Raw genomic sequence first — 21,566 nt, 5'->3', positions numbered from 1 at the left:
AGCAAGTTAAAGTTCATTTCTATCATCTTTATCATTCACAGTGGCAGGCAGCTGAGGAAGCACTCGAGATTTCCATGCATCAGCTTAGAGGCATGTTTGCAGCTTTTGTGGCTAAGCGTTCTGTCTCCTGCTGTTACTTGTGATCCAGCCTGGCTGCAGTCTGTTCCCTCCTCAATGTGAAAAGCCTAAATTTAAAGAGTTTGTCAAGCAGGTTCTGAACAAAATTGAAATAACCACAGTAAATTAACTGGCACACAGAGAAGCTCTTCAGATGTTTAAAAAAATGAAGAAAAGACTACAAATCTCTTAGAGGATAAAATATACCCACACAGCCAAGTGGTCATCAGCCTTGTGTCCTTTAAGGGTATGTGAAGAGCTGCAGCTCTGAAGGTTTTCAGACTGACCTTAGCACAGGTGCAAAATAAAAGACATTATGTGCACGGAGAGCCCTGCCTGAAGAAAGCCTGGCCTGTTTCATAGCATCCCTGCTGTCATCTACACTTCAGCAAAGCCCACAGTAGTGGGAAGGCAGCATGGGGGCTCAGTTCTCTGCTTCTTTCAAGACGACCCCTGAAGCGCTGAGCTCCTGATGTTTGGTGCACCAGCAAGCAAGGAAGTCAGCCAAGAGTAAAATGTGTCTTACAGTCAGCGGATGAGGTGGGCTGGCATTCAACAGCACACAGTGCCAGTTTTTCTTCGAACACCAAATTGGTGTGCACCTCTCCAATGCAGGCTGCAGAGAACTCGCTGGCTGCTGCAGCTTCTCAGTTCCAATTCCAAGCACAGGGATCAGCTCTGCATTACACACGCATGCACAACAAGTTCTCTGCTCTGGGCTAGTTTTCACAACAGAGCTGATCAGAACAGCTCACTCAAGTCAAGCTGGGACAAAGGGAAAGCTGGAGCCTGCCCCAAGCTCCATAATGGGTAGATTCCCCCCCCCAAGTGAGAGGACGTCACACGTGTCAGGGCAGTCCTAGCCACGTGCAGCGCTTGAAGTCTGGAGAGACACAGCACAAGTTCACTGCTCCAGAAATAAAAACTTTACATCAAGAGATCTAAAATAGAAACAAGTCTTCTCATAAATAGTTGGGATGAGGAATTTTGGTTTCTCTCCTGACCTACGGGCTGGGACACGAGTGCAGAAGAGACTCTTCTGGGGATGCTGGTACAGCAGTGAGAGGGTCCTTGCCAAAGGTGTTGATCAGGATGCAGCTCCACCATGCACAGCTCCCAGTCCTACTCATGCCCCTTGCTTGCTTCTGCCCCCAGGGTGAGGGGACATTCTCAGGGTCTGCACAGCCCCATCCCCAAACCAGGGCAGAGGCTCCAGAAGGGAATTCTTAGTTATCCTCTATTCCTCCTCCCTCCTCTTCAATCCTGTTCACTTCCTCATTTCCCCCTAAAAAGCACAAAGTCTGAAAGATCCCCAACCCTTCCCCTGGGTCAGGACAGATACAAGCACTAGGAAGACAAAACTCTTCCTCAGAAATGCTGAGGAAAAAGACCTTCTTTAAGAGCAAAATGTGTGTTCACCTGCCTTGTTCAACCATCATCAAGATTACAGCAATTTATCTCCCATAGGGAGATAATTGCAAGGGTTTTAACTGATTGGCAGCCCATAAGCACAACTCTCCTACAACTGATGTTACCTCTATGGGCCACACACTCCTCACAAAAGCCCTTAAGAGGTTTGGTAGCCTAGAGTTAAGCAGACCCTAAACAGTCCTCCAGATCCTGAAGCAGGAGGCATTCCTGCAGCATTAGTCCCAGCAGAACTGTCACTTCTTGCTATAGGAGCAAGAGAGCCAGGTTATGCAAGCTTTGTTCAGTGTTTGCAGTCTGCAGTGACACTCTACGTTTAGGAACCCACAATCCAGAGCAAAATTATTAAACACAGAATAATTGCCCTATCTAATGCTCAGGAAAAACTAAGTGGCTTTCATTCCTCCCAAAACAACTGAACTCTGTTCGTTTGCAAGGAAGGACTATTTTTTTCTCTTTATTTTTTTTAGATTTTTCCTTGGATTTTGGTTATAATATACTTTTCTTTAATTAGTGGAGCTAAATCAACAAAGAGCAAAAGTTGAGTGAAAGGGTCTGCACATAAAAGCATTCAAAATTGCTGGCTGGCTAATACAGCCTAAATAGACACTGCAATCTGCCTGTGAGACTTATTAGAAGGTAGTATTATGTACTATGTATTACATTACTATTATTGTATTTTCCAGGAGAATGAATTACCCTCTGGTAATGATTTTGTATGAGTAAAGGAGGCTGCTAGGCTCGCTTCATTAGCATCTTTCCTGCAGCCACTGGCATTTAAATTAGAGATTCTCCTCGACCACAGGAAGGAACAAGTGTTTACCCAAGTGTTGTACCAGCCTGCCAACAGAAGCACCTGCATCCTGCACATCCTGGTTCTGCTGGGCCTCGTGCAAGTTGCAACCACAGGGACACGGCAGAGATCTGCACATAGAACAGCTCCTGGCAGAGATGAGATCTGATCCTCATCCGTAGCGTTATCTCCTAATTACATGCAATGAGGAGCCTCTAACCAGAGCAGTGATGTTTTTCACACATTCATCTCTTCAAAGAGAAAAGCCCTTTGAAATAGATTAGATCAAAGTGAATACTGAGTATTTTTCAGTGTTTTCTGTAGGAAGCATGCAGGTTGCTCATCTAACTGCCCTGTAACACTGAAGGTAATAGGAAATACTGAAGTCAGTGATAGGACTGGGTGGAGAGACAGGCCACATTATAACAGGATATGGTGTGATGTAATCCTGTATCTAAGATCCAACGTGCTTGCTGGTAGGAACAGGATCCACCAGCAGATTTAAGAGCATATGGCAAAATCCAGTTCCTGGAATGATTGATCAGACAAAATTCATTTCAAAGGATCTTAAATTTGCTGCTCTAACTTCCCTTCCACTCAATTAGCAGTTAGTTGAATTTATCACTAGATTATAAAAAGGAAATCCTTTCACATACAGAGGATGTAAAGCAGTGCTAGCTATGTTACATCTGAGCAAGCTACTGAGCAAGTCCCTTTTATGATTGCACTAGCTTGTCTTTTAAAGAGGAACGTGTGTTTGAGAAACCAGCTGGGATATTCCCAAGGAACATTTATTTCACCCATGCTCCCACCACATCACAGCTACCTACAGCTGCCTAGTCTCCAATGTAATGGCAATCATAGCCAGCATGCACAAAGCAGCAGCAGCAATATAGCTGCATTGCACTACTACACCTCACAGGGAAAGTTCCCACAGCACTGCAGTTCCTCACACCCAAATCTTCACAACTCCATGCTTCTCAGCATCCTTTCAGTTGCTGAACTCCAGGGAGAGATGAAGTGATGGAGGTGTGAAAGACTGCAGAAAGCTCCCCTTCATCTGAGAGGGTTTTAGCTCCTGCTTGGACTAGGGCAGCTTCCAAACCCCATTATCTTTCAACAACAACAACAAATGCTGGGCTACAAGTTACGCAGGGGCCATTCAGCTGGTCTCTATTCCTTCACATCCCCTAAGCAGCAAGCTTCCCTTCATTCAAAAGCCTGAACTTCAGAAACAGCTCTGGGGGCTCTGTACAGAAAGTCCTCAATCTCTTGCAAGACAATAATTTTACATCTAATTTCCCAGTCACACTTGTGACCAGGGCTAAAAGATGTGATCAGTATTGGGGTTAAAGGTCCCCTCAAACCCAGAGATGTAAACGTAAGGCAGCTCAGCATGGGAAGAACCCCACCATGTCTGTCAGCAGCAGTGAAGATAGGCTTTCCCCCACCACTCTTCCAGTTCCAGGACCAGCTTGCCCCAACAGATGTATATCTTTTCCAAGAATGCTTGGCTTCATCTCCAAACCACATCCCAGGTTTTAAGAAAATTACAGCACTGATTAGATTTATGAGATGATTAAAAGCCCTTCCAAGTTCAAAATTCAGGTAGCTAAACTAGAACAAGCTGTTCTACTACAAACCCAAAAGGCAAAGCCCATTTCAGGCCAAATTTCCAAGAACAGCATGTTCCGTGGAAGCACTGCACTCGGCAAGGGCTGTGACAGCACCTTCAAGAAGTCACACTGCTTGCATGTGACTGTAGCTGTAAGTATGAGGGGCTTGACTTTCACAGCCTTGCATACAGCTTTGATAGCCACAGCACCTTTGGACTTCTATTTCTGGACGTGACCTACACAGTGCCCAAGGCAGAGCTCAACCATAGGAGCTGCCATGACTTATTCATACAACCTGCACTAATTTATCATTAAAAAACCTGCAGGCACAAAGCTATTTGCCAGGCTCAGGCTGCTGCAGCCAAGGGTGCCACACACACCTCCCAGGACACTGTCACACAGTGCCATCACAATGCCAGGCTGCTGCCAGCACAGGCAGCTTCAGGGAAATAAATCTGGGTCTGACATCACGGTGATGCAGTGTATACATGCTGCAGACCACAGCCACATGGGATAATGGAAAAGCCTCCTTTGGCAGCACACAGCCCTTAGGAAGTAATTATTTTCCCTGAGTTATTAGGAGCATGAGTGACTGTGTGTACAGTGACAGCCGTGCCACAGACACTGCACTCAGGATGAAGGAAAGGCAAAGCAGTCACCCCAACTTTACTTAAGCAGCTGCTGATATTAATTCGTGAGTTTCAACATCAAAAGCAGAGATAAAAAAAACAAAGGCAATGTCAGATGGAAAAAAGAAGAACCTATTTTCCTACATTCCTTTTTTTGTTTGTTTTCCAGCTGAGATATCTTTATTTTTCAGCTGATATTAAGAACATGCATATTTAAAAGAATTCCCCACTGGCCACACATACCATCAAAAGAGATCAGCATAGCAAGAATTAATTAAACTAATTGTTTTTAAGGACCAATTACATTCACTTCAAATTTGCTAGTGTAACAATTTGCACAGTTGAAAAGAAATCAGTAGATTCTCCATATTATTATTCCCCCTCCTACAAGGGATTCTCTGGGCTCTTCTCTGGTAAGAGAGGGGATCCCATTTACATGGAGGTGAGCCTGGCTATCACTGCCAGGGGTTGGATCAAAATCACTTGTTCAAATAGAGCACTGTTGATGATAAACTCTTCCCATGTGGAAGAAATGGACTCTGACTCCAGGACCTATGTTCATCTACAGAGATTAGGACAGGAGAATATTCTTAGACTGAAGACAAAAATAAATGAATGCTATTAGTCCAAATAATGAGGAAAAAGTCTATTACAATAATTGACAGAGAGAAATATCTTCTATTTAAGAAAAAAATGTTTAATTCCTTCTACAGTCTTATTCAAGGAAAATAAAGAAGTGAATAACGCAAAGAAAGCAGAGCTTTAGTTGAAGAACATAATTTTTTCCTCCCAAATGATAATATGGAAAACTGATCACCACTATTTCAGAATGTTTAAGTACTTCCGTGGAGCACAGCCCATGTCTGGGACTGTTTCAGGCCCAAACAACAATGCATTTTTCAGAGTGCAGCCACATTAGTTCTCACCTCTCAAAGAGCTGAGCCATAAGCCTTGCTACTCAGCAAACAAGTCTGTGCTGTTACATAGAGCAGTGCTTCTAAGGACGAATGTCTTCCGTTTATCTCCATAACAGCAAAACCCCACCAGGGATGAATTAGCCAGCACCATTTTTCCACCTTTTCAAATAGAGACGACTCAGGTTTTTTTTTCAAAATCCTTTTTTTTTCCTCATTTGTTTCTGCTCACAGCATGTGTAGCTTGCAAAAAAGTTCCTTTTATCATCTTCCGTAATTCATTTTCCCTGAGCAGGACAGCAGAAAACTATACACCCATGAGGCATTCTTGCTCAGCCCTCAGAGCACTGCAGCATCATAGATCTGAGACACGGCCCCGGCACACTCAGCGTGCTGCTGCCTGATTCATTGCCCTGCCATCAAACATTCCTGGGTGTTTATTAACAATGAAAGCAAATACATTTCATCTTTCATGCCAAGAACTGTCTTCTTGAATAAACCAAGTGAGGCATTAAGAGGGAATGGAGGAATTGCTATACTTCAGAACAGGGAATGTTGCAGCTTTTGATTTAATGATTACCACACAAGCAGCATCAAGTGTCAAGCATAAAGTGTCACAAATAACTATTTTGTGTTTAAAGTTCACCATTCATAGCATAAAGATAGGCTGCACAGCCCAGCACACCCCTGCTACAGAGTATTACCTGGCAGTTATAGAAAATGTTTCTAAACACACACCCTAAGTACAACTTGCCGCTGTGTTCTCCTGTCAGTGATCATTCACAGCTTCTCAGGGTTTGTTCAGTAGCACTAAGGAATTCAGGGATCTACAGCATTTGTGGTTCATGAACCACCCACACCTCCCTTCTGGGCCAACCCCATGACAGCTCCCATGAGTGACCCCAATCCTATTGGGGAGGGCTTTGGGACTACACCGTTTCCTACAGACTACATCAATTTCCTTCCTGACTCAGAACAACCCAGGTCAGGATCCCAATGTAGTATCACTGATATAAAAGCACAGGGAATGAAGGAATAGAGATGTTTTGCATTAGATGCAGGACTGCAGTGAGAATGCCAGCAATGCTCAGATCCTTGCTCTGTCTGGGGACTACAGACATGCATCACTCCCTGAAGTCAGCTGCTCTACTAACCATCCTGGTGTCACCAGAGCTGATTGCTGCTCCAGAGACTGAGTGTTTCAGACCTCACCCTTGGACAGCTCTGTGACACCAGGTATGTTGCAGCATTGTGATCAAGTGCCAGGCAGAAACATGACTGCTCAGTACTGAAGGCAGCCTGAACATCTGATCTCAAACCCTTGTACAGGGTGAAAATACATCTCTTGCAATAGATGATCTTTACTCAAGATCACCTTCAAGTTATATCTGAGATAATTCAAATACCACTTAGCGCACAACAAATTCACAGCCCACTGCTAACAAGGTGTGAGAGGCAGATTTGCTCCTGGGCACAGGGTAGTTTCTCCAAAGCAGACCATATTCATCACTCAGAAATCATCATGCACTAGTCATCATCTCCAATAGCAAAGGAGACCTCTGAGGCATCTTTAAAGTCCTTAGCTTGCTACATTAAGTTTAAAGCTTGCAGCTATTTCTTCAGTAGACGAAAGGATTCCAATAACACTGCTGCTCAGGGAGAGGAAAGGTCCTGCCACATTGCTCTAATTAATAATGACTCTGTGCCTCCTGGCTGTGGCCAGAAGACAGAGCAGAGGTGGCTACACCCTCATTGCTGTCTTAGATGTTTCAGGACACATGAAAGAAGAAGCAAACTTGTAGCAGAAAAAAAAAGCAGCATAAGGAGGAAAGAAAAGTGCTCTGTATGACTCCCATCTGCATTAGATTAATCTGAAGCACCAGTTCCTAACCACTCATACTCTAAGACTCTTTTTCAAAGAGCATCCTTCTTTTTGCAGGAACAGCACGTGCTTGGCAACACCTGCACCTGCACTTACTCTCAAGGGTTCTGACTTGTAAGGGCAGCTAACCAGCAGATTTGATGAGGGCCATATTTAATACCATATATATTTACTGATTAAGAGCTATGTTAAAACAAAGCACTGGTTGAAAGCATGCATAACAATAACACAGAAATCAGCCCACAGGCATCCACCAGTTGCTACATGCAAGGGCTAGAATTTGCGAGCCTAGGGCATCTGGATTTAAAGCTTTGGCCATTCCAAACAGGTTAAAACTGGAAAGGCCTAATTACTGAACTCACCTAACCTCAATTCTGTCCAGTTCAGGTGGGAAGGTCAAAATTACAGGGAAAATCCAATGGGACTTCGAACATTTTGTTGCACCTGGTAGTAACACTTCCACTGCCTTTGCAGTTTTCTGGTGCAACAACACAAATATTTGTCCCCACCATGCTGCCATATAGAAAGTAAAAGATGTCACACTCACCAGCTCCCCATTTTGAATTCACATGGCTGCTATATAAGCTTTCAATTAGGATGGGAAGAGACTGAGGGTGGAGAAGATAATCCTTAAAAGAACTACTTGAAATGCAGACTAGGATGAGATTTCAGAAAGGCTAACATACAAATTGTGTGATGTATTTGTTGGTATGATATCAAGGTCATTCCTATCACTCAGACATTATTTTTTCAAAGGAAGCCTTTTAAAAATATTTTTATTTGTTTTTACAGATCAGCTGAATCTTGTTATAAAAAAAATCCCATTAATTGAGCACCACACAAACCATCAGAGAATTCCTTTTCTTCTCAAAGAGTAAGGCTGGGACAAATAAGGCACAACAAGGCAGCACGATGATCAAGGAGCCCTGCTCACACTGAGTTAAGGAAACCCCAAGCTCAAGCCCTACATGAGACAGCTTGAATCAGCTCAGCTTTCAGTGAAGGAAAGCTGTGTTCCATCCACACAAAGACTGTGTACTGGTAGATGCCTGGGATTGGCCTGTTCCTGGTACTATGCACTATCCAACAGCTTATACACACAGGTGAGCTTAGGTCTTGCATTTTGGGAAGCACACATTCTCTCCCCATGAAACTGTTAAAAAATATCTATTTTACCTACTATGAATGATCATTTCATGATGCATGTGTTCTGGGCAGGGGAACTTTCATTCCACGCGCCTTCCATACAGACAACTTTTGAAGACTGAATTTGAAGTGGTCTTCAGGGAGAGATCAGCAGGACAGCCTGCCATCTCCCAGATTCAAGATGAGATGCAAATTTCAGGGCTTCTGAAGTGGGTTGGCAAACATCCCCAGGGACTAATACAGTGCTTCCCTGATACAGCCACATCTGAGGAATTCATGGTGAGAAAACTCCCCATTGCTCCTCAGTTCAGAAGTGGCTTTCTCAGTTCACAACCACTCAACACAAGAACCCCTGAGGGGTGCAGATAAGTCTGGCTGAGTAGTAGTGCCCCACTAAGGGTTAGAAGGATATGTATCTCACAGAAAGATCCTCCCCTCTGGATTTGACCAGACAAGTGATAAACCAATGGCAGCATGCTGGTACTTGAGAGAAAAACTGTAGCAAATTAACCTTAGGATTTATTTCTTCTCTGTATGCCTCATATCGGAATAGTTTGCTTTACCTGCCTGCACAAGCAGAGGTAGAACTATAACAGAGAAACCAGGACTGCTCTTCTATGAAAACCTCTACTTCTTGACAGTGCCAAATCTGTGGAATTACTATTTAAGGAGTAGGGAAGAGAAATGGAACAACTCTCAAAAGCAGTACTTCCTTCTCTCAGGTCAGTGATAGCGCAGAAAGAGAAAAAGATGAGATTTTATTCTTGTTCCTTAAGCATCACCGAGAGCAGATAGAATGAAAGCTGTGCTACTGCAGTGAATTTCCAGTGAAGGAAAAATTGAGCCACGTGGCTGTTAGCAAGACGCCCTGTGAATGTTAACACCACTATCCAGATGATAACATACAAACTTAAACTGCTGTGCCCAATACTAAGCCACTTAGAAGCACAGGATTAAACACACATCACCTCAGAGAAAGGGAGAGGTGACGACAAGGAGCCAAAAGCAAGGAACTGTAAACAGATAAATAAAGAAAGGCACGGGGTGAACCTAGCTGGTAAAATTAAGAGCCATACAGATTGGATTTCAAGGATACCAAAGATTATTCCAGTGCTACTTCAATCAATTCCACATGGTGATGGGCAGGGAGCACAGGAAAAGAAGTGTGAGAAGATTAACACTTCTCCTTTCCTGTGGACAGAATTTGGATGTGGATGATGTATGCATGTTACATCATCAGTTCTGCACTCCCCATTCTACTATCGACTAAGCAGAACCTTAAACTGCAGCTAATTAAGCAAAACCTAAATTCAGCAGGTTTTGATGACTTGCACCAGTTTTAAAAGAACATCCTGAAACACTCTGTATTATTGCTATCAATTTTAAACACATCTAGGGCACATGGAAGTTGCAGTGGCTGGAACAAAACCCACTAATGTGCCAACTATTTTTAAAAGGTAAATAGAAAATCCTAACTATGACCCCTAGCAAAGTAAGAGTTATAAAATTCAACAGTATAACCTAGAAATGCTTCAGAACAGGCAGTTTCTAATACTGAATTTAACTGTTGTGTTATACTTTCACTAAACCTGACTTTACTCTTAGTTTTGCCATTAATTCACATCATCAATTTTTCAAGCAGAATTTAAGCTTGCATTGCATCATAGATTCAGATGAGGAAGAAATCTTGCATATTAGTGAGTAAATGTCACCCCACCCCATGCAGTGGTGACTAAATAGTCACTGGTACACATGTATGCTCCTACTGAGAACCTAAAATCATTACTAATTAAGTCTGAAGCTGACAAGCAGTACAGGACTCTTAAACAACAACTGAGACACAACCAATGGGTCCATGTGTCTAAGTGAGTTGCAATATTAACAGTGGGAACAGCATTTTATAAAGCCATTGACTTAGGCAGGAACTTGCTGGTTGACAATGAATAACAGCAGCTGAGCATATCGTTCTGAAATAGCCCTGAGGTCAAGGCAATTCAGAGGCTTTGGACAGTTGATGTTCAAATGAAAAATTGTGCTATTTGACATTAAAACTGTCAACATTATGAGAAGTTTTAATGTTTGAAATTCAAGAAGGATATTGAAAAAACTGTATCCAGTGTAGAGAACCACCTAGAGAATGATTAAAGAACCAAACACTCAGCTTAGAGAAAGGCTCCAGAAGCACCATCTGTTCTCCTTAACGAGGGAGAAGGTTAATAGGACAATCTGATCACAGTTTGCAAGTACCTACAAGACGTGTGATCAAAGAGCTCCGTCCTTTAGCAAATACAGTCTAACAAGAGGCAATAAAAAAAGCAGACAAACATGGGCCCAAATCAGTACATGTTTATGATCATTAGCTCACCACCTAGTGCTGATGTTGACAGTACCATCAGTGCTGTTATGTGTCATCTGAATCCAGAACAACAAAGATTGTCATAGATTCTCCATCACCCATGACTTTCCCCCCTCAGATGTTGCTTCCTAGTTAAAACAGGACTTCATTCAGGGCTGCCAGGGGATTTTCATAGCACAGGCTTTGCATGAGCAGCTTTCTGCATCCCATGAGGTCCCTACAGCAGGAGCAGCATTCCAAGGTAGGGACTGTGGCATGCCACCAGGGACAGGCTGCCACTCTGGCAGCAAACAGGAATAAAAGGTAGAGCCTGAAGCATCTATGCTATGTCATGGGCTGACCAGCATGTCCACACCAAGCTGGTGTTTGTTACAGATCCTCAACCCTCAGCAACTCCCACAAAATGTGACTACTGAGGGTGGGCCGTGTGAATGACAGAGCCCAAACATTGTGAGTTTCAGCAGTTCAGAACACATCTTGTGGGATCCTGGACCATGCAACAAGGCAATGACTATAACCAAGCACAAAGCAGAGTATTACATCCTTACTTAAAAGGATCTAATTTTAGGCCTAATATTAATTATGAATTTAGTTTTTTGAAGGAAAGCCACTCCCTTCAGTCTTTCTAGTCTTTAGCTCAGAAAGCAGAGGGAGCAGAGCATCAGCTACAGGACCCCAACAGCTTCCCCATTTGAACCAGTAGTTTCTGGGTCAATTGGCTGTGCTGAGGTTAGTCACAGCCCCTTCTGGGACCATCTTTAGGATCCATTTATCCTCACAACAGGCCTGAGCAGCATCTTGCACAGTCACCTTGGGAGTAACCCCACAGAGATAATGAATGATTAATCTAACCTCTCCAGAATGTTTGCATAAGCTTTGACTTGCACGTGCCACAGGTGTCTGGCAGGACAACTCAAGGCAGGAATAAGAGCAGAAAAGACTGGTTTTCTTGCAGGACATGGGATACTTAGAGGGAGCTCAGGGAATGCATGAGGGTTCCTAGCTTTCAACACTACAAGAACTCCAGCCTTTCAGCAAGGAGCTACCCCCTTCTTTTCTACCCTCCACACTTGCTGCAATTCAGCACTTCCTTCTCCCTACCTTCTTCCTTCTCTTCACCTTGGGTACAGGCATTATTTTTAAGGAAAACAACGATGGAGCAGAAGGGGATCCTGTTAACCAGATGTGCAAGAAGCTGCAGGTGGACTGCTAAAGATGTGGACTGGGGGAGAGTGTCTTGGCTCAAGGAGGCAGCCTACAGGGCAAGTGGCACTGGGCTGGCCACAGGTAACCAGTTGTGAACCCAGTTCATAGAATCAGACCCCAGGAGCATCCATACTGAAAACCCACAGCCTGGCCCCTCTGCATGGAGCTGCTGGTGTTTTAGAGGAGGAGGGAGCCCAGTCCTTTCTGGCAATGCAAGCACCTCATGTAAATTCATTGAATAAATGCAGTCATTTCTCTCAGCTGATCCATCCCCACGTGCGTATGCTGAAGCTGTGCCAACCCCTCAGTGCAGCCAGTGCTCCCACAGCTCGGCACTCCTGAAGGTGAAACTGTTTGTCACCCTGATCAGCGGTTCCCCTTCCCACCCCAAATTGCCCTCCCCGAGTTCCTAGCCCTCCCCCCTCCCAGAGGCTTGCTCTGCACAAGACAAAAATGCAACCCAGGCAGAGTCTTGAAAGAGACCTTGCAGAGTAAAGGACATTATAAATAGTTATTTTAAGTAAGGAAAACTGCATTTCCTTTGGAGGATGACTTCAGTCCCCAGAACCCTTGAATTTTCAGGCTTACACGAAGTAAAGCTGCCTTCTTTACAAGGCTCCATATGATCTGAGACTCACAAAGATGTTTCCTAAACACAGGTACACAGAAATAACTAGAAACAAAAAAGCAGAAACCTACACATTGCCACGTAAACTCAAGGCCTTCAGGATCTGCTTTGCCCTACACAAGTACCAGGAGCTGAAAACACACTCTGTAATTCATTGGTCCTATGCTTTTACCAGCTACTGAAGCTCTGAGTTCAGCTTCACGTTCTCTTCACTTCATGGTTTTCCCTTGCTTTACATGTTGTACAAACGAAGCTGCCTGTCAGTGGATCTTTTGAAATGGAGGCTGGGTTACAATTTGAAAGCCCAGTACAGGAATCCAGGTGGACATTTCCTGGAAACCCAGGAATGTTTCTTTAACACAGCACATTGACACCATGCATACCAGCACACAGTTCCTTCCTCTGGTAAGTGTAAAGGAAAGCCAAGGAACCACTGAAAAACAAGCTGTGCCCCCTTCTTAGCTTGACAATCCAAAAAACCTACTGCAGTGATTTGTCTTAAACTACACTACACAGGGTAGTGCTCTTAGTTTTGTAAAGTATCATCTCTGGACTCAACATACTTCAAGACAACAAAACGCATTTTGATCTTGCTAGCCTGAGGTCAGCACAAACATGTACACAAGCACATCTATGGACCTGCTTAGCTCTCCACAGCCATCTCCATGTGTGGAGCTCCATCTGCATCCTTTTGGCCCAGATGGGAGACACCTGCTTTAGCATGTGTAACTACACTATAATCTCTTAGCATGATTTAAACACAGTAATTCTAGAGAGCCAATAATATTTGACCGGTGAATTCAGGCCGCCACAGTGCAGTGATGCACAGCAGCCCTAAAGGAGGCAGCACACCTGCAAGGAGCAGAGCTGCACACAGAGCTCTGCCAACCAGCACTGCTCAGAGCAGCTCTGAAGTAACCACAGCCACATTTGACAGGTCCCACACTACTGGCTTGGAGAGGTCTAAGCCTTGCAGCAGTTCTGGAAGCCAAAAGTGTACAGTTCTGCATGATTCCTTCCTGCTTTCCTTTGCTTCTTTTTCTGTCATGCCTTAATAAGATCAACACATTGCATCCAGGTTTTGCTCAGCTTCAGGGAGCTTGTTACTAGACAGTAGAGACATGTAAACCATTAACAGTCTCTCCAAAGACATGTCCCCCTGAAGGTGTGGGGGGATTAGTTTGCTGAAATGCTCACATTCAGCTTCTTTATTTATCCTGACTGCTACTACATCATTTTCAGCTCAGTGATACCTCAAAGGAATGACTGGAATCAGGACCAAAAGCATCACACCCAGACACAGAGTTAGGGTTCACTGCTAAGCATTTAACCTCAACAGGCAAATAAATGCATAAAAACCAGGCTGCAGGTCAAAAGCATAGCAGAGATGAAAATCCACTGAAGTCTCAGAGCAAATTAGTTGAGAGAGAATGCTATTTTCCAGGTGTCCAAAACCCACCCAAGCAGCTTGCTCTCCTTCCATGATGACAGTCACCAGGAGCACTCAACTTGGCTCCTAACCGTAGCTTTGGTGCAGATGCAAAAATGTTAACACAGTAAGTGGAACCTGCACCACAACTGCAGTCATCATCAGACATTCTCCTCAGCAGCAGCTAAGAGATGATTTGTCACTTCTGCATTCACATTAATTTGGGCTCCTAAGCTCTACAAACAGCCTAAAACAGCAGTCACTCATTCACTGTTTAAGCCATAAATAGACTGGGCTGGCAAGAAACAGGTCACCAGGAAAATGCAATTCAGCAGACAGAACTAGCACCTACCACCAGCTCCAGCCAAAGTCACTCCCACCAACTCCAAATAAAGGGACTACAAGCTGGGGTCTGAGTCCTATGGCTGACTTGTCCATCACAAGCGTGCTTCGACACTCATCTCCATTGGTGAGACCCATCTCTGAAAGTCATTGTACAGTAAGTCTTGATCTAGGTGCAGAGACTCCAAGAGAAGGTCCATCAGAAGTATGTACTTCTAGGAGCAGTTATCTCCCTCACACATACATCAGGGTTTAAGCCAGATCAGGGGAATATTGTTAGAGCTGCAGTCTCAATCTCTGTTGAATGAGAGACCACCTACGAATTTAGCTGTAAGGTTAATATTAGAGTTAACTACAAACAAAAGAGTCACTATTGCATTATTATGCTCATTTACTGCCATAGTTTAACTATTATTTGCTATCACTGCACTTGGATCAATCCAGGGTACCTGCCAACCATATGACCAAGCACTGAAATGGCTCCATGAACCACGGGGGTTCTGGGACACTTCTAAAACCTCTGCAGACAACAGCTGGAACCTCTGGCTCCCAGAACCTCCTATGGGAGAAATCTCTCCCAGCTGGCTTTTGCATTAACAATTTTTCTTGTTATTAAATGCCTTTTAATTGAAATTTAATTAGAAGGAGAAATCTTGATTAAATGTACATGAGAGATGTGTTCCTCTGGTTCACACTGGAAAGAGACTAGGAATCTGCAGATAAGACACAGGTATTCTGATCAAAGATCATTTCTATCTGTGTAAAGGAGAGAGAAAACACTTCTAATACCAAGAAGCTGCAGAGAATAACATCGATTTTAACTGCTAGAAAAATAACCTACAGCAAACGTTGTGTACATGGATGCACGCAGGCAGAAGCAATTCCTGAAGTCTTTACTTGGATTTTGCACAGACAAGAGACAAGCATTCGTTTCTCTGCTCACCAGACAGTCAAAGAGCCAGAAACCCAAGAACTGTTTCTGTAAAGCATATTGTTATTACAAGGCTACATCTTGCATGGCTCTGCTGGCCAGGATCCCTACCGAGAGGGCAAGTTTGGAGTATGACTCCCTGATTCAGTCCAATCTTCTTATAACACTGCAGCAACTGGCATGAAATCTCTCCTTACAGTCTGTTATGGAGAAAAAAAACTGATTTATGCTTGTTATGTCTGCAAAAAAAAATTTTTGGACTCATCACACAGACGAGTGGCTCTCTGCTTGGAGGTAGACTGTCAACAGCTATATTAAGCAGAGGCACAAAACATTTCCAAAGCAACTTTTATTCTTCTTTTATTCCTAATTTTAATCGGTGACCATTTCCAGAATCTCTGTGTATTTTGCACTGGGAAGGTGCCAGTGCCTTCATGTGCCTGCTGTGCCAATGAAGACATTTGTGGACCATTCTAAAAGCCCTCTACAGCAGGTACCAAAGCATTTCATGAACACTGAACCTTAAAGCATGCGTGTTGAAACATCAGCACCTCCATTCCACAGCTAGACACCGAGGCTGTGATTTGCTAGTAGACAAGGGTGCATCATACCCTGCTTCTAGCCCATTTCCAAGCACCCCAGCACAGGTATTTGCACCAAAGCACTGCAAGTAGCAAACCTGCTGCTTGCCCACGTGATGCCAAAAGCTGAATCAAGTAAGGCACAGTGCCATTGGGAAAAGGCCACAGCTCTAGCAGCCCATGATGCCTTCCCAAGGGGCTGTTGTACACCCAGAGTTCAGAGGTGTAACCGTGCTTAGTTTCTGTTTGGTGTATCCAGCTTGCAGCATCAAAGAGGAAAGTTAAAGTAGTCAGACATTAGGAGACGCATGCACATATACACTAAGACATGTCAGAAACAGCCTAGCTGATTTAGTTTCTAACGCCTCTTTATAAGGCACTTCTCCCCTGTTGACAGGTTTGACAGCACCAGGTTACAGCCCTGGGACACACAGCAGTAGTTCTTTCAGTACAAAGAGAGGGGCTGAATGGAGACAAATGTTCGAGCATAAGAGGCCTTTATCCACTTCCCAAAGTGCACTGGATACTCACAGGAGTGAATCCAGTTCCTCCCTGCTATGGTCTATTTAAAGAATTGCTAACAGAAATAAAAACTTTCTTCTAAAAAAAAGCTAACAAAGATCACAGCAAAGCTCCACATGCCCAGCAACACTCAAACCAACACGCACACACACAGAATAAAACAAAACTCAGCACTTTCTTACTCAGCTCCATAGCATCTTCCTGCTTCCAGAGACAGCCTTCCCTTTCTGTCTGATACATTTTTAAGTGTCCCAAACATCACCTCTGCATTTCTGCTCCATTCTGGGAGGCCAGGAGGCAGCTCAAGGAGTTTGGGGATTTTTTTGTATTTTTTTGTATTTTTTTTTTTTGCCTTTAGCATCCCCAAAGCTGCACACATCTGACCTGTAGCTTGCAGCCTGCTTTTTCCCAAGGAGACGGATGTTAAGTGCAGCTGAACCTATTAGAGAAGACAAACCAGGTTTCCATGGTTATGGGAGCCTGAGCTTCCTGTATCAAGAAAAATGCAATGCACGAAGCACGGTTAGGAAGGAGCAGAAACAAGGCCAGGCTCACAGGCAGTGAGCGTGTAGTACAGCTCCTCCAACATTTTTCATGCACTCACCAGCAAAAAAGACTTTTCTTGGCAGCCTGGAGATGCACAGGCTTAAGCAACATCAGTGTTATACACACATATTCTATTGCACTTGGCCTCTGACAGTATTTGCAGCCAACATACAGACTGGTAGGGCTGTATTTCCAGCCCTGCTCACCTGGGTGACCCGCAGCAGCTGTTACACAGGGCAGGCACTGTAGGATGAGGTATTCCTCTCCACCCCAGAGCCAGCTGCCAAGGGACCCAAGCTGCCAGTCCCACGGGTGGGATGGAACAGGTGCAGGCTGCTTTCTAGGGCACAAATAAAGAGCTTGCACTTGAGAACCCTGGGAAGGCAGAATCTGCAGGTGTGAATTTGTAAATTTGTCCCATTATTGAAAATTTGGGCTCAGTGCTATAAAAATATACACACACAAAGGCATAGTCTTGTCTTCCCCTCCTTCAACCAAAACATAAAGCACTATCATTCCCTCATCCTGCCCTGAAAGTAGAACTATTTATCACCAGAAGCCCACACTGTTCCAAACTGAAACACCAATAAGGCAGAGCATGCTGATACAATGGCTAAGTGCTATGACTGCAGAGTCCCTTCAGATTCCAGAAGCAGTGACTCTCCAGGGCTCAGAACATCACAGCTTCAATCCTACTTGAGGTGCAGGAATAGCAACAGACCCATGTACATTTCCAAATTTATTAGTTCAGAGTAGGAAGGAAAAAATAGATTTGGGGTATATATTATGAGTTCAAACCAGGGAATTGGCAGCGTACACGCTGACTGATCACATTTCCCTATCCCCCTCCTGTATTCCTCCCCACAGCTATACAGTGACTGACTGTCCTGGCTAAATCAGAGCTGTACATGCTTTGCAGAAGCTATATGCAGTAATCAAACTCCTCTGCACACATGAGTCGTGTGCTGGCAGAACCCATCCAGGCAGCATCACCCATCTGGGGCTGAGCTCCATCCTTGTTGCTCAAGGCAAACACCAGACCCCCTGCAACAGGGGCCATCTGTGGGTGCTGCCCATCCATCCCAGCCCATCCCATTCCTCAAAGCCACTGCCCGAGGGCATGGCACAGCATTACCAATAATGAATGCTAGAAGACAGACTAATACAGGACCAGATCAAAGTAAGCCAATTATTCTTCCATAGTGTCTGAGCCTGATCTACAATTAATAGATCAATTTAAACATTATTTTTCCCTCCTTCTGAGATCAGCCACTCTGTCATTGACAACACCGCATGCTGGTCCCTGGGACTTCCTAGCAAGGCACAACACAAGGTTTGAAAGTAAGAAACTCAAAAGCATCCAAGAACAATGAGAATAGATTTCTCCAATTTCAGAGCATCTTTGGCTGCTTTTGACCACTCATGGATGATTGCATTTTCCAAAGAGTCATCTGTGGGAGACTAATTTATTTGGCAAATGAGAATCCGTGGGGTGCAGAAACATAAACATACATACAGTGCCAAGACAGCTATCAGATCCACATTAAAACTTCTCTAAAGTGCTTACTTAGAGAATGGGCTTCCACAGATTCATAATTTTATAGGATAATGACTTTGTTACTTCTTTGATTGCATCCTACTGTATATTGCAGCCAACCCAGGCAGCCCCATCAAACTCACATGAAAATTACTGGAACTCAGCACCGGCCCATCAGGGCGTCCTGGGCAAGCTCCTTGCTGAGGCAGGCACTTGACGCCATACTTAAAAACTATTTTTGCCTTAGCTGTCCCAAAGCATTTCCAAGCTGCTGCCCCAGCTTTTTAACTCCTGAGTTGGAAGAAATCTTTGCTGACTACAAAGATAGGAATGTGTGTCTGCCCCCTGTGATAGCCATTCCTGCTATCACCCAACTATCAGACAGGACAGCCTACAGGCTAGTAGTGAAGGTTAGGATTGTGTACCATTTCCTCAGATGACAGCACATTGAAGACAGAAAGGAACCCCAAGATTTATCAGATGCCTCTGGATAGAATTCTTCAATCTAATATACTAATAAACAGTGGCTCAAAACAAAAATCAATTAGCCTAAGGAACCAGAAGGAGGAGTTTATTGATGACAAGCATATCTTGTTCACTGAACTTCAGAAGAGGCCTTCATTTATATTAATCTATAAATAGCTAAATGTAACGTTCCTTATTCAAAAAAACAAGCTCCAGGATGAAGTGCAAAAGCAAGAAACCTGTAAAACTGGTGTAACACCAACAGCCACACAGTACATCACCCTCCATCTGCACAGCCCTCACCTTTACTGCATGGGCAACCCAGCAGCAAACGCTATTCCAGCACCTCAGAGGCAACCATGGTATGCATCTCTATCTGGTAGCTCAGCAAGGGATGGGGACAGACAGAGCGATGCAGCAGCAAACCACCATTTCACAGGACTCTGGACTGGGAAAGGTTGCTAAGAATCTGAAAAGCAAGACTGATCTGGTCTTGGGATGAGGCCATATGCATGGCATCTCAGCAGCACCAGGATCACTCTGGAGCTCCATGCTGACTTTTGCGGCTCAGAACACTTTGCAGCAACTTTATCCTGGGATTGCTTTCACATTCCTATGGGGAAAAGGCCATCATGCAAACACAGAATCAGCTGCTTCCCTTTGGTTTTAAGGTAACATCACAAGCAAAAGCATCCAGAGCTTAAATTAATACCCCATCACCGTGCTGACCTACTAAGCCATGGTTCACACAGAATGTACTGAAATAATATTCTCATGTCCAATTTTGGTTTCTGTTTCCCACAGAATTTAACTTCACCAAGTTTTTGGACTCATGAACAGCCTCCTGTCAGCTGGGTACGTTGCTTTAAGACAACCAGACAGAGGGATAGATTTACACAAGCTTAGTAAATAATTTCTTCTGAAATACATGGCTTTTTGAATAAAGCATTTTCAATATTATCCCAAGCGGAGATTAGGCAGTAGCTGAAATTTTGAACATTAAACAGATCTATGAAAATATCTACCTTCCATACAGAGCAATCAGCCATGAGACACTGAAAGACTGAGAGCAAATAGCCTGCATTTAGAAGCAAAGCCAAACTCCACTCAGATGCAAGCTATTGTCTGACTAGAGGAAGCCTAGGTTTTCTTAGAAATTATTAACAGACTGTGCTCCATAAGAAGCTGGAGGGCAAGGAGAGCAGTATTATCTTTTTACAAAGTATATGTTCATAAATGTAGGCTAGAGATAAATTCTGAATACTTTCCTGTAACAAACACCAGTGTAACTTCCATCGAGATACTTCTGCATGCTTCCTTCTCTAGTAACTGCTTGGGATTCCAACTCCTGCAACACTAAAGAAGACATTGAAAAGAATGCATGCACCCCTCTAATCCACCATGCAGCTCACATCCACCTCCAGGAAAAAATACATATTTGAGTGAGTTATGCAACCACTCCGGTGGACTCCCTGATTTTCCTGCAAGTAATGTATTTTTTAATGTGGAATTCAAAGGCTGCCTTTGGAGGCTTGGTTAGGCCTCAAAGCACAGCCCCCTCCTCTGAACTCTGAACCACATCCACACTGCACTCATCAGGATGCTAGTGGAAGACAGGCAAAAGACAGCCTGAAGACAGGCTTCATTTAAGAACTGACACATCTAATACATGTCTGTATTTACATTAATATTTACACACCTGACTCAATAGTTGGAAGCATTTAATTTCCCCTAAGCCCCAGAATAAGTACTGGTAGTGGGCATTCATACTGTGTATGCATACAGTATGAGCTAACCTTCCTATTACTGCCCTGTGCCAAAGGAGGACAACACTATCATACTCTAAAAGAAATCATCTGCTTACAAACCAGGCCCACAGATGCTTCCTCAACAAGTCTCCAGGCTTTCTTTGTTACCACCATTCAGAATTGCCTTTTACAGTTGTTTTCCATAATATGTAAGAAAAGGAAATCTGCAGTTCCAACACAAGTACAATCTCATGAGGTAACTGCAGCGAGGGGTCAAATAACAGCATTCTGCTGTGTTGAACTGACCCAAAATATTTGAAAAATATTTTTGAGTCAAGCTGCCTTCCCCTGCTAACACACTGCTTTAAAGAGTTGTACAAGTTGTAGCTCACACCCGCAACCAGAGGAAATGTCCCTGGAGAACTCCATCTTCCACAGTACAGTCTCCCTATCTTTCATTAAGTCTACAAATTTCCTCATATAACACTGGAAAAGATGTTTCATAGCAAACCATTGGAATGACTTACTCCCTCACTTTAGAGAGTGACCTTTACCAAGTTGCTTCTATACTGTGCTGCATTTCCCTTTGCAATACTGACTTCGCTTCCTCTTTGTAGCACTGACATCCAGCAACACGGAGAGCCAGGCAACAGTTTAGTGCTGCACATCACAGATTGGAGTTTCACCAGGCAGCTGGACTTAAAGGGAGGGATGAAGAGCCCAGTTGCCACTCTCAGGTCCTGAAACTAC

General features: G+C 43.9%; 1 protein-coding gene across 1 annotated transcript in view; it reads right to left on the bottom strand.

Annotated features, from left to right (window-relative positions):
- FGF12 (fibroblast growth factor 12) overlaps positions 1-21,566 on the bottom strand; it is a 184,062-nt gene that overhangs the window by 150,272 nt on the left and 12,224 nt on the right. The window lies entirely within an intron of this gene.

This window comes from Cyrtonyx montezumae, unplaced genomic scaffold (genome assembly GCF_038088225.1).
Source record: "Cyrtonyx montezumae isolate F1298 unplaced genomic scaffold, pur_monq_1.0 scaffold_5, whole genome shotgun sequence".
NCBI classification, from domain to species: Eukaryota; Metazoa; Chordata; class Aves; order Galliformes; family Odontophoridae; genus Cyrtonyx; species Cyrtonyx montezumae.
Note: the sequence above shows the minus strand (reverse complement) of the source record. Positions and strands in the feature narration are given on the sequence as shown.